The sequence below is a fragment of the Mirounga leonina genome, unplaced genomic scaffold, assembly GCF_011800145.1.
Source record: "Mirounga leonina isolate KUSES-001 unplaced genomic scaffold, KU_Mleo_1.0 Mir_127, whole genome shotgun sequence".
In the NCBI taxonomy this organism is placed as follows: Eukaryota; Metazoa; Chordata; class Mammalia; order Carnivora; family Phocidae; genus Mirounga; species Mirounga leonina.
In genome coordinates this window covers 62,324,748-62,341,528 of record NW_023270316.1, presented here as the reverse complement: position 1 = coordinate 62,341,528, position 16,781 = coordinate 62,324,748, and the positions used below count along the sequence as shown (strand labels likewise).

At 43.8% G+C, this 16,781-nt stretch overlaps 1 long non-coding RNA gene across 2 annotated transcripts in view; it reads right to left on the bottom strand.

Moving 5' to 3' along the window:
• LOC118009483 overlaps positions 1-16,781 on the bottom strand; it is a 139,871-nt gene that overhangs the window by 73,032 nt on the left and 50,058 nt on the right. Inside the window, exon 2 of one of the 2 annotated variants that reach the window (XR_004678945.1) lies at positions 199-374. The exons of the other annotated variant lie outside the window; for it this stretch is intronic. This is a non-coding gene — a long non-coding RNA (uncharacterized LOC118009483). Of the gene's footprint in view, positions 1-198; positions 375-16,781 lie in introns of those variants that run through there. 2 annotated transcript variants of the gene reach the window in all.

Below are 16,781 nucleotides of genomic sequence, written 5' to 3'. Positions count from 1 at the left end.
CATTTGCACTTTAACTCCCGAAAAGCCTTACATCAAAAGAACAAAACGCCAATGGTCAGATTTCAGCAGACAATGCAGAGGAGAGATTTTATTTCTGTTTTCAATTTTTAGGGGGGTGGTGAGTGCAAACGAAAGGCCTTTCTCATATCCCTGACATCACAACACATAAATGCCAATCTCCTTTTTTTTCCAGCGAAGCCTGTGTGGTGAGTGAAGGGGAAGGGGTCCATTCTCTTTCAGCACTGCTCACTCTCAGAAGCCGACTCCGGCGGACCATGGGGGATCCCGAGTTGTCACAGTCCAGTGAGAGATGGGGCAGAAGCCAAATCTAGAGGCCCAGGATGCTGTGTACAGAAGGACATGGCACCAGACACCTGGAGACAGAGGGAGGAGGAAGGGAAGTGGTCTAGATGTGATGCTAACCTAGGAGTTTTAATGTTTATTAAGGAGGAAGGTATTCTCTCTCTCGTACATGCGGTAAACAAGGCGTAGCCAGGTAACAGGCCCGACACCACGCAGCCAGCCATAGGCAGGGCCGGGGTTCGAACCTAAGTGTCCCCAGTCCCAGAGCGCCACACTAGACTGAATATCTGGAAGCTAAGGGGACAACCGGGAGTCTCTGTCCGTGTCCAAGACGACCAAATCGCCCCAGAGAGCACAATAACTGGTGCGTGTGTCCTGTGTGGCCACCTGCCCTGGTGAGCAGCCCTTGTTCCGGCTCGGCGCTCCTGCTGGTCCCCGGGTCTGGGGACGCAGGAGGGCAGGGACCAGCATCATTGCTCTTGCTGCCATCCTCCCTTTAGAATTCTGTTTTCCAGCAATTGGCTTTGACCGCCTCAGCCGACCTGTCTCCCTGGGAGGCCGTGTTCCGGCCTCTTCTGGCCGGCGGCCCACAGCCGGCCTGGCCTCGCCAGCTATCTGCAGGAAGGCCCATGTTCCCGTCCTTCCCGCCGGCTCTCTCCGCCTCCCTCCTCCCAGAGCTGTGGGGCCCGGCATCACGCCCGCAGTGTCTGCTACTCTGTTGTCTGCTTCCCTCCCCAGAGCTTGCTTTTTCTCTCTAGGTAAGAACACAGAAGGCTGCTTCTCACGTGTTGGCCTCTGTTCTTGGGTGACTGTGGAGTAGGAGGAGGAGAACGGGGAGGAGAACGGTATACACAGACAAAGCAGCCCAACCCGGACCCCAGGAAATGCCCCAGTGAGCAATTATTTCTTTTTAGGACTGTTGGTTAGGGCTTTGGAATAAATATTTCACTGTCATTTATTCTGAACATAGATAATCCGAATCAAAAAGTGATAAGGATGGAAGGAAAGAGCCACTTCCCCATCTCGTTGCTCTGGGTGCCTGCAGTTAAGAGCTGTGGGGAAGCCCGGGGTGCCTGGGTGGCTCAGTCCGTTAAGCATCCGATTCTTGGTTTTGGCTCAGGTCATGGTCTCAGGGTCGTGAGATCAAGTCCTGCACATCAGGCTCCACATTCAGTGGGGAGTCTGCTTGCAATTCTTTCCCTCTCCCTCTGTCCCTCCCCCTGCTCTCTCTCTCTCTCAAATAAATAAATAAATATTTTTAAAAAGAGCTGTAAGGAAGTCTGATAGGAGAGGGGAGGGGAGGGGTGGAGGGGCAAGCCCCTGGGGTCAGGTTAGGAGGCAGAAATAAAATCTAAATGTTATTTTTCTCCCCATGGGAAATGGTAGCAGCTTCAGAAGTTTGGGAACTTCCAGTCTCACCAGAAGATAGTGTCCCCTGGGACCACACCTGGGTTTATGCTAATGAGATGACTCATGGGGACCACTAGATCAGTTCAGGATAAAGACTGGCCATGCCCAAAAGACCAACCATGTGACTAGAGGTTGGAGCTTTGAGCCATGTGATATCAGCACTCTGACCTACAAGGAGGGGAGGGCAGCTGCTGATTGAATTCAAATAAGTGGCCAATGACACGATCAATCATGACTACACAATAAACCCCCAAGGAAAACTCTGGACACAGAGGCTCAGGTGAGCTTCCAGTTGGTGACCACATCCATGTGTTGGGAGAGTGATACATCCTGAATCGATGAGGAAAGGACAAGGCAGCTCTGTATTTGAGATCATTTCCGACCTTGCTCTGTGGGTATCTTCTCTTGGCTGGCCTGATTTGCATCCTTTATAATAATACTCTAAGTGCTCTCCTGAGTTCTTTGAGTCACTGTAGTGAATTATCAAATCTGAGGGAGTTGTGGACATCCCCAAATTTGTAGCCAATTGTTCAGAAGTATGGGTGCCTGTGGCTGGTGAACGAAATGAAGGGAGTCTCTGGAGGACAAGTGCCCTTGACCTGTGAAGTCTGTGCGACCTCTGGGTAGTTCGTGTCAGAACTGCATTCCAGCATGTTTCTGTAATAGGTGAATCTCCTCCAGTCCAGTGAAGGAGGTCAAAGCAAACTCTCTTCTGTCTCCTTACACTACACTCTCCAAGAGGAAGCCAAGTGGCTTTCATGTCAGCTCTTTGGGTAAAGCTGAAGTCCTGGTTCTAGAGCTCATTCTTGTATGAAAGTTGGGGGTATGTTTACATGGTGCCACTGAATTGACATTTTTGAAGTCAAATCAGCTATTTTGGCTGATACAACATGCTAGTGCTGAGGAGTGAATTGATTATTGAATAATCAAACTCATTTGGTGTTTTTAAAATGGAGATAATTTCACACAGTTCAGACACAGCCCAATTATTTTGTTGTTAAGAAAAATGAGTTGGCTTGGCCCTTTGCAATCCAATCAGTTGCTTGGCAATCAACTTGCCAATAGTTTTTGCCTCCCCATTTTCCTCTGATTTTAATTGTAGCACTGGAATAAAAGGGTAGTCCACCCATCTGCTGCCTTGGATTTTGATGCTTAATTTAAAAAGTCAATCTTCAGCCTGCTTTTTTTTTTAATTCCCAGACAAAAAGAATCCAAATATTATTTCACAGTCCTTTTATTTCTTTCCTTTCACCTTGCATCTCCCAATCTTCTCTAGTATCTTTTTTCTTTTCTTCTTTTTTTATTAACAAAAATATGAAAACAAATTAAAGGTAGTAAGGATTTAGCCAATGTTGAGTAGAACACAAGAGATTCTATTGGCTCCTATACATCATATTTTAACTCAACATGACTGACATAGTCAGCCCTGCTGTGTTCCACCATGACCTCCAGATCTTTGTATGTCATGCTTGCTTGGATTTCCAAACCTCCCTTCTCCCCATCTCTCCCCTTCCCTACCATTTTTGCATCTGTGTATAATTTGATTTACCCCTGAATTTACTATTTGGTTCCATCAACATAACATTTTATCCTGTGTATAGTTTATCAAGGCTGCTTCAAACTTTTCTCCATATTTTAAGGGCCTAGTAGCAATATTTAAGTTTATGGCATTTGCCTGAGATTACTACTGTTGCTTCTCCCTTTAACTGGGAGCTTTTAACTTTTAGCTGCTTGTAGTAAAACATGGTTAGATCATATTCACAGCCTTTTCTAAGAGATAGTGTCCTATCCAAAGCCCTGTTGAAATGGCAGCCCTAGACATGTCCCTATTACCACTGTCCTCATCTGATTGGACTGGAAGTAGATACCTGTCTCAAGGGCTGCCTATCCAGGCTTCTTACATGACCTGTTGTAAAAAGCGAAGCTCATGCAGTGGTCCACTGAGCCGATCAGATCCTCACTCACAGGACTTTGCCTTGGGAGACACACAGAGACACAGGTTGTTTGCCATGGGGGCTGAGGTACACTGGGTTAGGCTATGAGTAGCCTTGAGCAAGTTGAAGTTAAGAACAAGCCAAAATTGTGAGGAAATATAAACTATGATAAAACAGAAGATACAACACAGAAAGGTCTTATTAAGTCCTGGGAGGAAAGCTAAAGTATACATAAAGAAACCAAGGGGCTGGCCACGTGGCTTCAATGGCCGACCATGAAGATCCAACATCCCCAAGTGCCAAGGTCCCAAGAGCTATCTTGCCTCCAGCTCTAACCTCTGTGTGGACTAATCATACTGTGGTTTCTTATAGGAGAACATCTTCATTTCCCCTTGTTTCTTGCAATAACTGTGGCTTCTCTCTTTATGCGGCCCAGCTATCATTGTTATACTGGTGACCTCATCCATTGCTCCCACCTGTGCTTAGGTAGTAGAGAAACTGACAAGGAGCATTGTCAGGGAGTCCTATTACTTACCTGTTGCTGTAGTTCTGCCTCAGTGCTCAGCTAACTTCTCCCCACTATGCCCCTTCAACATGGGCCAGCTACTTAGTCAAGAAGCCCCTCTCCCAGGACTGGTTGTCCAACAAGAATGCCTGAAGGACTCAAGGTAAAAACAAATAGAGACACACCGAGCGTGTGAATTGTAATCCTTTGTCTATGTGGAAGGATGTGATTGGTTTGGTTCCATCTGATCATTGACTTCCAAGAGATCTCTTTGTTACATGTGAAATCCACCCTCTGTTCTGTGACTCTTGGTTTGTAAGTGATTCATGATGTGAGGTAGCAGACCTACTCTCTCAACTCAGAGAAAGTAATGCCAGAAAAATCTTAGTGACACACGTTATTCCTCCTATTACTCCTCAGCCTCTGGTTATCCTGCAAGACTTGAGCAAGGCTTTGGGTGCAATCAGAGCCGTAAGGTGAGAAGAGGGGGAATATTTATGAACTTTGCTCCACCCTGGGCATCTTCAGGACAAAAGAGACCAATATTTCACCTCCAGAGGGCCAAGAATAAAAAGCACCTGAACCAAATGCAGATGTGTATATCCAGAGTGGGGCTGAAAAGCAGCATCCAAAGTCACTGGGTTACTCTCATTGCTTTCACATAGCACTGTCCCAAGTCCTCCACCACAGAGGGGACTTGTCCAATGCCCAAATATATGAAGGGATTTAGTTCCCCACCTGTGTATCAGGCTGATGAATAACTGTCGAAGGGTACACCCAGCTAATTTGTAGTCTCCTAGCAATAATGACTTAATAGTAAGTGTATTTATTCACTGGGATTTGTTGGGGGAGTTGGCCATCCTGGACCATCTGACCTCACAATTCTCGACCTGGGTCCTCGCACCATGGCTGATTCTGGGAGAACAGTTTCATCTCTATCTCTTACTGGTGGAAGTGGTTATGCAGTTATCCAGGTCAGGATAACTCCCTTCCACCATAAGGGCCAACTCTGGGCCGGGGGGAGCAGATTATTTGGTCAGCCCAGCACGTGTCAGCTGTGCCCCTGAATCATCATCAAGCATATCAAGGACTCCACTCCACAGCTCTCTGCAGGCCTGACTCATGTGGCAGCTTCCCCAGAGAACGCCCACGGCTCCAGGTACTGCTCCCAAGCTGGTGGCCGCCTCCATGTAGACACACAAAGCCAGTCACTAGGCTTGCTGAACTCTGCTTAAGGATACAGGGCCTTGTACGTACCTCTCTCCTCTGGGTTTCTGGTTTCTGCCACGACAATGTAGTATAGTAAACCTACCCAGGGTTCATTTCACATCAGTAATGGTGTTATGAAAACTGGGGCCAGTCTTAGAAAATGCAGTGCCTGATGTGAAAGAAAAGGTGGAAGAGGCAAGAGCCAAATACAAAGCAGCATTCTCCAGGCCAGACCCTGGATTCCTGGACACAGCCTCAGAGATTCTGTTTCAGGGAGTTTGATAATATCCTGTGCTACTATCTTTTTTAAAAGACATCTCAGATGATTCTGACAGGTATGGGAACCATTCTTTAGGGATACACACACAAACACACACACACACAGACATATGCACACGCACATAAATATTCTGGGGTGGAAAGGGTCTTGTCTTGGAAGTCAGGAGATCTGACACTAGCTAATGAAATGGTCCTGTGTAAATCATCTCTCTTCCCCAAGCCCCATCTGGAAAATAAAGAGTTTGGATTAATCTCTCTCCAAGATCTTTCCAGCTCCAAAGAACATTGATGCTGTGAAAACTATAAATCTCTCACTGCTTTAATTTTCCTTTCGATAAGTAGTTGTTAATTGAAAAGAACTAAACAATTGGGCCAACCCAGGAGGATATTCTGAAGATCCTCCTATGGAAGCAGAACACAAACCAAGTCTATCTCAAGGTCTTAATGAAATAAAGTCTGAGTGGTTGTAGGTTGAGGCACATGGATTTTGTAATCACAAGTCCTGTAAACACAAGATCCTCCTTCCATATATTTAAAAGTATAGGTAAAGAGAGCAGGTAGTGGGAGTACAAATTAAAGAAGACAAGCCAGCTAAGTTGTAATTGAAACTTTTCCCATCAAGTAAATATAATGAACCCCACAGCAAACCATAAACAGAGAAACACCACAGCTATGTGCTGTGGGAGTTGCCGTAGGGAAGGAGTCAATACTGGGAGAAGTCGCTGACTAGCAAGGAGGGAGTGGGGAAATATCAGAGCTGGGAGTAGAAACAAGATGGTGGCCACCAGTGAAAAGAAGCAAGTCCTCTTCCCCTGCTGAGCCCAGAAGGGAGTTCAGGCATTCTTTTGCTTCAGGTAGAGATCGAGCTAGAGCGGCAAAAATTACCCAATAACTTATGGATTTCAACAAAGCAGGAAGCAAAGAGCCTGAGGCCTCAAAAGAAGAGGTGGTATTTTAATTGAATGAAACTGAAAGAATTTTCTTAGCCTCTGTTAGGAGCTGGTCATGGCTTTGTGAGGGCTAGCGTTGATAAATAATTAAAAATGTATTCAAAAGCAGGTATTTCTAGTCTGGGAGCTTCAGGAAGACAAAAGTGGGTGAATTTAGTAAGACTCCCGGGAAGGTAAGGAAGCAGAACACAAACCAAGTCTATCTCAAGGTCTTAATGAAATAAAGTCTGAGTGGTTGTGGGTTGAGGCACATGGATTTTGTAAACACAAGTCCTAAATCTCAGTGATTATATGCAGACTAGCCAAATAGTATTTAATGGCTATTATAGAGCATTTTCTGTAAATCAAATTTATTCATGTAAATTTGAGGTGCTTATTTTATATGAGATATTCTCAAAGCATTGAGAAAAACAGAACACTCCATGGGATAATATTCGGGGGAAAAAAGGGCTATCATGATGACATTTTTTTTAAAGGAAACGCTGCTATCAATTATGAACGAAAACTTTTTCAGACTCCTTCCCTTTTGAAAGGAAAACTAAAACATGGATTGACAAAGTGCCACAGGAGCTCACAAATCTCAGAAATGGACAACCTCTCTCCAGCTCTGGAGTACTAATTCACCCCATGTAATAATCAGAACACCTTATGTATTTCCTCATAGATACGTATCACTGCTCTTTTGGACAATATCGATTTTCCCCTCATATCATAGGCTTAACCTCTGTCTGAAGCTTTCCTAAGTCTCTGAAATTCTGAAAACATTATCCACAGCCACCGTTTTACATGTCCAAAACAGTCATATCACTCTTCTGTGTTTCATGACTCAGTTCTTTGACTTTTCAATAGCCGACATGACCATTATCAGCTTCTTTAACCTCTTGCCATCTAACCTTTGGACTCGTGAAAACCATCAATGATCCCTTCCTAACTCACACACAATGAAACTGCTGGGGTCCCACCCTTAGCATCTCTCCCTGACAGCCTCTCTTGTCCGCATAGCTTCCTTAATGCTCTTTCTTGCTTTGGCTTAAGAAATAACTTCTAATTCTCCTCATTCATTTGCTCCCTCATTCTGTCTGTTAGTGAGCACAAAGTCCAATGACACCAGGGGTAGGATAGGCACATAAGTGACAGGGGCTGGCCAGGGATGAATGATAGCTAAGGGTGTACCATATAAAGTGGGGGGGAGAGTGGGTGGTCAGTACTCGGTTCTGACCAATGGTTGCACTCAGGGAAAAGGAGGCTCAGTTTTTAAGACAATCTAGAAATCTAGATTTTTATGGGGAATTTCCTTCCTTTTACACACATTAAAAATTAATTCAAAATTTTATCTTATGGATACCTGTGAATCAAACCAGGCACTGGGAAGGGCTGGGATCAGCCTGCAAGTGATGTGTTTGCCACCTCTGCTCCACGCTGCTTGCTGCATTCTACCACATCAATTCCATGTAGCCCTGTGACCAACAAGGTCATGTGTGAAGTTGGAAGTGAACCAAGACCATGGATAAAGTTGCTTGGTATAGAATAGATACATGCTCTTGCTTTGTGCTAAGAAATACCATGTAGAAGTTTCCTCAAGGGGGGCTGGAGAAAGAGAAGGGAAATTCAGGAGAGAGAAATGGAAGCATCCTGAATTTTGGGAGTCTTCACTGAACTTTGTTGGCTGCAAAGGAAAAGAGTACCTGGGCTCCCAATAGCATTGAAGGTGGAACACAAGCACACCTGAGATCCGAGGCAGTTCTAGCAATCTGATTTTCCATCTAGCAACCAGCAGCAGGATCTTGGTGATATCTCTCTGGTGTTCCTCCTTTAACAAGACTCGGTTACCAGATTCCAGCTTCTTTATGCACTTCCCTTCTTGGGTTCTCCTTCCAACTAGTGGACACTTGCGCATATCTCCAATCCAAATCCCTCAGGGAAGAATTCTAGTTGGCTTAGTTAATCATTTTCTGACCTTGTTGGAACACTGCTTTTGTGCAGACTGCTTCACAGACTATATGCCAGGTAGAAATTTGATTCCCATGAGTATCTGCCTATGGCTCAAGTGCCTCCAGCCCTCGGTCTGCTCCGTTGCTGGGGATGGGGGAGATTGTCTGGTAGGTTAGAGGGGTTCTTAGACCCAATTCCAACCCCCAGTGCCAGGGTTGGGGGTTCTGCCACACCAACAAATAATTCTCAGACACCAGCTGCGGGTCCTACAATTTGACTCTGTTCTGACACTATCTGCCGTGAGGTAGCATCAGATTCCACAGGTGAAGGGTTCTGTCCACAAGACTGTCCTGCACCCCCACATTTCAGATGCCAGTTGCAAGCCCAGGTTGTTACCTGGGCTTCTGACTGACTGGCTATAAATCAGAGGTTCCCACAACCCCCTTCTTGGGTGCAATTAACTTGCTAGAATCGCTTACAGAACTCAGAGAAACATTTTACTTAACTAGGTCACTGGTTTATTATAAAAGGATATAATTCCGGAACAGCCAGACAGGAGATGCACAGGGCAAGGCATGGGGAAAGAGCAAGTTTCCATGGCCTCATGGGATACATCCACGTGTTCACCAACCCAGAAGCCCTCCAAACCCTGTCGTTTTGGGGTTTATGGAGAGTTCCATTACATAGGCATGATTGATTAAATCATTGCCCATTGGCAGTTGATTCAAACTCCAGGCCCTCTCTCCTTCTCCCTGGAAGTGGAGGTGGGGGTGGGGGGACTGAAAAATTCCAATCCTCTAATCATGTGTTGGATCTCCTGGCAACTAGGCCCCATCTTTAGGTGGGGTCCAAAAGTTACCTCATTAGCATAACAAGAGATAATTTTGTCACTCTCAACATTTAGGAAATTCCAAGAGTTCTTGGTAGACGTGAGTCAGGAACTATGGTGGAAGACCAAATATATATGAGAAATATATCTTGGTCATCTAAATGAATTTTACTGCTTGACTAGGACAGGAGTTTCAGAGGGAAAAAGGAACTCAATAAGATTTATGCCATAATTTGTAGAAAACAGAAAAAGTGTTCAGACCTAGTCAGCTAAGGGAACAAGGGCAACAATTACAACAGGGAAAGGGGAAATCTAAGAAGGCTGATATTTTTGTGAGGGTACTAAATAACACCCAACTCTCAGCATCGAGAGTATTAACCTATGGAGAAAATAAAGAGGTCAGGGAGATGGAAATCAAACTATCAGACTGATTGATAAGGCTGGACTGGAGAAGTGGCTTAGGCCAATTGCCAGTCTTCAACCTAGAAATAGGAGAATCTACCCACCCAGTTAGAGGCCAGATGGAGTCACCCTTGCCTATTCCCCCCAGAAAGCCTTCAGCCGAGCAGGCCATGAGCAGAGCGTGCCCTGTGTCAAGGCAGATGTACTAACAAGAATTGCTTTTCTCCAACTTGCCCAATAAACTCAGGCACTCCTCCCTTTTGTGAAGGGTGAAATGAAAGAGCAGATGTTTTTACTTTATGGCTAAGACAGAAATGCAGAGATGGGAAGGAATGGTGCCCACTAAATAATTGTCAGGTCAGAGTTTTGTTTTAAAAATTCATAAGATGATAAACTGTTTGTTTAGCCAACGTTTTTTGAGCACTCATTATAAACAAGCAGATCAGGTCCCTGCCCTCACGGAGCTTATGGTCTATGGGAAGGCAGGTATCAATCATACCACAAAAACAGATACACATTTAGAAATGTGGATATGAGCTTTGAAGGAAAAGCACCTTGTACCATAAGAATGGTAATAAAGATAACTCAACTGGCATGGGGACAGTCGGTGGTCAGGACAGGCTCCTGTGCGGAAAGGTTTTTGTGCAAATATCTGAAGGCAAGGATGGGGAGAGAGACCTCTAGGCAGAGGAAGTGGAGAGCATAAAGATTCCAGGGTGGAAAGGAGAGGGACACCTCAAAGAACGGGAAGGAAACAGTCTGAGTGGGGTGGTGAACAATGGGAACGTGTTGGTTAGGTGGGTCCTGAGATGCCCTCTTTCCACTCCGAAACTGTTAGGGAAATCCACACTGAAGGAAACACAGCAACCAACAAGGATGTTAGATATTCAGGCTAGCATCCAAGAAACAACAACAGCTTTTTAAAATGAGCTACAATCCAACATAAGAATAAAAAAAATATTTAATTAAAAAAATTAAATAAATAAATAAATAAATAAAATGAGCTACAATCCAAAAAAAGGTGCTTTCAAAAAAAGAAGGGAATTGTTTCAGAAGAGGGGAGGTGATTATAGCACCAAATACTGCAGAGAAGCCAACTAAGGTTGGCTCTGAATACCGCCAGAGACAGGGTCAGGGACAGCACTTGTCATCTTGGCACAAACTGTTTCAATGGCCTGAGGGGGCTGAAGCCAGACTGGGGCTGAAAAACTCAAGGCCCCTGTTCAGCAGAGAAGAGGGATGGGGTGTTAGCCAGAGGGGGAAGCAAGTCGGAATTTTTAGATTTATGTGAAGTGCTTAGCAGTTTGGGGCCTGTTCAAATTTTCAATTAAGTGGTCTCTTTTCTTGTTTTGTTTTTCTTTGCTTTTTAGGAGAGTAAGATCTCCTGAAAGGTAGGAATGGAGTGAGGTCTCTGTCAAAAGGCATCTTGGTGCCCTTGTTGCCAATAGAAGTATGAAGAGTAGCTTTAGCCTTCAACTGGATCCACAAAGTTGCTCACTCGGCAAAATTGTGTTTAGTTTCTACCCCTCCGTGCCCCCTTTGTGTGTGTGTGAACTCAAGGAGTATTTATTGCACTTTTATGGTGTGCTAGCCTATAATAGGTGTTGAAGGTGTAACAATTAATAAGACATAGTGCTTGGATTTAGGGAGGTCACAGAATGCCAGGAAAACAAACCTGAAAACAGATATTTACAAAACAAAGTTGTAAGCATATAATACAAGTCTAACCAAAAGACAGCCTTAGTACAGAGGTCGTGATATTTAATCTGGACCTTAAAGAATGAGTAGAACTTGACAGTCTCACAAAGGTGAGAAAGCATATAATATATATAAAATATATATGATATATTTATATATAATGTAATAATATTGTATAATATGTATTATATGTATTTATGATATATTATTAAAAATATATATATTTTTTTTACATTCTACAATCTGGTCCTTCCTTGTAACCAACAACATGAATTTGTAAGGAATTTGGCCACTGAACACAGAGAAGCCAATTAACCAACATAAATAATAATCCCATTTCCACATTCTTATAAGCACCTTACTTGTAATACTCAAGAGAACTTCCAATACACTGAAGTGGTAAAATGTTAAGTTTAAAACACATAACCCCTCTACATTTTGAAGAGAAGAACACAGATATAAACATTTAACCTGATAAATATCTAAATGGAATCTCACTTTTAAAGACAACTTTTTCCATGTGCTATAATTCCTTGCACTAAGCTGGGGAGGCTAGTTGATGGGTTTAGGTGGAGAAAGGGTAAGAGTTGGGAGCAGAGTCTATGACTTGGGGACACATGATTGTGGTTAATCAGGGCCATACACTCCATGTGTCAAAGCATTTACTCAGGAAAGATTCAGGCCTTGGGTGAGAACTCCTTTACAAATCTAAGTAATTTTTTCCTCACATAGTTTAAACATGGAAGCATAGTTTAAAAATCAGTTCTAATGACCAAGTCACCTGGCTAAGTAAAGCTTCCTACACGGAAACACTTAGAGATGGACTTCAAACGTTAACTTCTTGAAACTTTGGAAACCAAACTGTGTTGTCGAATCACACCCAGGCTCTGCTATAGAGAGTGAGAGTCTCCAGAGAGAGCATCTTTGCCTCAAGGGCAAGGATGACTCCAAATGAGGACAGGTGGGATTGGAGAGCCACCTAAGGATGGGTATTACCCAAGAAGAGGACCTACCCATTTCTATCACCTTCTGAATCTTCTTTAATATTCCTAGGCACCTGGGAACATTTCCCTGGGGTGTCCCCAGGTGTCTCCATGGTGGTGTCACCAGCCTTCTCCTTGGGAGCTCCTGGGAGCAAATGGATCCCCGGTCTGAAACATGAGGCAGTTCTTAATACCCAGTGAAAATAACAAGTTCAGAGCTTGCAAGGATCCATTACCCTTCCGCTTTCAGATGTTTATTGAAGTATGTTAAATGACATCCTGCCAGGGCAAGGTTCATAACTCCTCCTGGTGCCATGGTTTTTAAACTTTCGTCATCAAAATCATCTGGAAAGCTTATTAAAACCCAGATTACTGGCCCCCAGTCCCAGAATTTCTGATTCAACAAAAGCCGAAAGATTTGCTTCTCTAACAAGTCCCCAGCGATGCTGCTGCTACGGTTCTGGGGACCCCACTTGCAGAACCTGGGTTCTAGGAGATTCTTCCTTCTCCTAAAATTCTTGCACAATCTATGTGTATGTGTCCATGTGTTTTTGTCCTAGAACATGCTTCTGAGCTTTCATCGGAATCGCAAAGTGAAATAAACCACACACAAACAAAAGCCAATAGCTCTAAGAACATTTACCCAGGCGAGATACCTAGAGAAACGCTGACCCCCAGGCGAGAAGAATGCACTGCGGTACAGAAAGTATGGACCCACTGGATAGAGCAAAGCTAGTTCCACAGTAATGCTCAGAATTGCCGGCTCAGAGCTGGTAACGTTTGATAGGCTCGATCGAAATAAAGAGATTTAGATAGGAATTAATATTCTCACCCTACAGGAATTTATTTTTAATTATAGATAATTATGCTGAATTACAACAAGATGATTTGAAGCATTACGCTAATTCAGAAGTAATAAAGCATGAATTACTGATACAATCTTTAAAAATGTAACCTATCAATCAACACTGGGACAGCAACAGACAAAAGGCAATGATCTGACATTATTCTTTTATGGTTTCATAGTTAAAACTGGCCTTCAACTTACCCTTTAAAAGCCTCCTTAGGGCAATGAGATGCCATTACTTGTGGCTCTGTGCAGGGCCAAATGAAGACCTATATCCCTGCAGGCTGCCCTCACCACTGGCCGGGTCTCAGAACCCCTTGCTTTTTAGAGGTGATGGAACACAACGATATAAGCACAGACGTGTGTCCAGTCAGACCCTGGCTCAAATCCCAGCTTTGATTTTTACCAGTCGTAGGACCTTGAGCAAGTTACTTCTACCTCTCTGAGTCTCAGTTGCCTCATCTGTAAAATGGGAACGAGAGTCGAACACATAAGGCTCTTCTGATCATTGAATGATATGATCCATAAAATCTCTAACATAGTAAAAATTCAACAACTGGTAATGTCAATCAGGTCTTGGCCTGCACTGATGTTGCTAGTAGAATCACGGTTGGCTATCATACTTAGAAACTAGCAGGGGCAGTTGGGCGGCTCAGTCAGTTAAGCGGCTGCCTTCGGCTCAGGTCATGATCCCAGAGTCCTGGGATGGAGCCCCGCATCGGGCTCCCTGCTCAGCGGGGAGTCTGCTTCTCCTTCTGCCCCTCCCCCCATCTCTTGCTTGCTCTCTCTCTCCCTCTCTCTCTCTCTCAAATAATTAAATAAAATCTTAAAAAAAAAAAAAAAGGAAAAGAAACTAGCACCTAGCTTTCCAACAAGCCCTTCAGGACCCAGTTTTATTTGACAGGACATAGTAGTTTTCATGTAACTAATATTGTGGCTAGTAGGCTAAGGATGGTTCCTGAGTTTGCAGGTCAAGTAAGCTCCCTTTGGTCAGTGCTGGGAGAAAGTTCTGGGCTTGCTGACTAAACATCTGCCCAATGTGTTTTCTTCCTCCCGAGTCTAAGAGACCACAGACAGAAGAAGACAAAGAAGGGCAAGGGGGAAGGGAGAATAAGATAACAAATGTCTCCCACACAGTGATTGCTAATCTCTATAGCAGGAAAGCTGATGACTGGCTACCTTAGTCAAAGCGAAAATACCTCATGAGAAAGGGGGGAAAACCAGTATTGAGCACCCTCCACGAGTCAGTTTTGCTTGCATGTTATTACATAATGTACTTCTTATATAGGAAAAAACAGAAAAATATAGTCCAAATTCATAGAGCCAGTGAAAGGTGGAGTTGAGATTAAAACACAGATCTATCTTACTCCAAATGTTTTTAGTTTAAACCATACTGCCTTTCCCAAAATAATTGACTTCTCCTACTTCATAGCATTGCTCTTTGAAGCAGATGAAAGGAAAAATGGTGGGTATATGGAGAAGAAAAATCAAAATGCACCTAAATAATGGAAAGTCAAGAAAAAAAGCAACTCCTCCCACCACAAACACACACACACACACACACACACACACCCATAACAAACATTAGGAACCAAACACACATATCACTCAACACAAAATACATGACGAATCTCACACTGCAAGACCTTATTTATCTCATGGAGAACCCAGTTAATCAGAGTTGCCAATGAGGTCAAGGGCCTGTTGAGGGCAGCAGAGAGTTGGAACTTGGTGAACACCTTGGCTATCAAACGGAGGGCAGAGGTGGAAGCCAACAAAAAGCCTTGCTGGGCAGGATTGTATTAATACTTGGGAATCAGGCTCTGTGCAAAAAGTGAGTTCTATGTTAGGATAGATTTTGCACTCGGGTTCAGCCAGGCATTTGCATTTAGGTCAGAGTGGCCGAAGGGTCTTAGCCAGAGAACACACTGTCATAGCAGTGAGTTAGATGACCAAGGAGAGCCTGTGGAGTGAGAGCCCTGGTGGTGCATACTGTTGGATGCAAACATGCTGCCCCACCAGCTCTTGGCAGAACAGACCCATTTAGCTTAGCTTTCCCCCCTCTATCCTTGTGGCAAGAATATGGAGCTGGGTGGGCACAGCCTACTTAGTTACTTGACTGGCCCTGGAAACACGAGTTTGGGGCTTCTGGTTTTAAATGGCCCATTACTCCAGGAAATAACTTGGAACTTGACAATGTCCATCATTGAAATTTTAGATGTCATAGACATAAATGGAATTCTGAAGCCTGCACAATGGAATGGCCCCCAAGCCAGAAGATTTGAGGCAAAAAATAAAGATGACGTCCATGTTCTCATTCATTTTTTTTTTTTTAAGATTTTATTTATTTGAGAGCGAGAATGAGAGACAGCATGAGAGGGAGGAGGGTCAGAGGGAGAAGCAGACTCCCCGCCGAGCAGGGAGCCCGATGCGGGACTCGATCCCGGGATTCCAGGATCATGACCTGAGCCGAAGGCAGTCGCTCAACCAACTGAGCCACCCAGGCGCCCTCTCATTCATATCTTAAATTTAAGGAGCAGCCATCATGATCACTGCCACCCAAAAGACTATAGTAGTGTAACTGGGAAAATGCGACCTGTAGGTAATCCTGCCTTGGATTCTGTTAAATGCCAAGTAAGAGTGTAAACAATAAGGGATAAAGGTGTTCCGAAGTTCATTGTGGTCTGAGATGATTTAGGTTGGCTTCACAAAGAAGGTAGAACATTAACTGGATCTTGGATAAAGGTTAGGTTTAGATGGTAGAACAATAGAAAGGAGGGTATTCCAAGAATGGAAAATTGCATGAGCTAAAGAGAAGCCACTGGAAGGTGTGGGGCAAGGTTAGGTGCTGATGAATAGATCAGTCTGGCTGAAGTTGTAAATTTATGTGGGAAGAGAAACATACGTCCAGGCATTTTAAGAATAATCTCTCATTGCAATTTGTAAGACCCCATACAATATCATGGCCCCTAATCTCAAATTTGGGAAAATGTGATCTTCATACGTCACCACCCAGTAAACCCTGACCAACCCCTTGAAGCCAGGAAAGTAAGTCCCATCTGTGAGTCTATCACTGTGTCCCCACTAGACCAACTGGAACTTAGTAGGCTAAATGAACCAATACAATTTTTTCCCTATACTTCGACAGTTGTGTTCATAACCGATGCTTGGTTAGCAAAACTCATATTAGGGCCTTAGGGATTAAATTTTCCGATGCACAATTACAAAATTATTACTTTCCTTTTGGAATTAAAAAAATTATAAGAATTACATTGAAAAAACTACACATCATTGAGCAAATCCATCCATCTCATTTAATTGAGGCATTTCTTTTCCTCTTACCACATAAGGGCAGATTTCTCCTATTTTCTTATCATCCACCGATGGGCCAAGTAAATCACACTGCTTCTTCAAGCAGCTGTGTGGAGTATACTCTGGCATTTTTTTTCCCTTAAGGAGGGATGATTACTGGATGGTTTTATAAGATAACTGTTTATAAC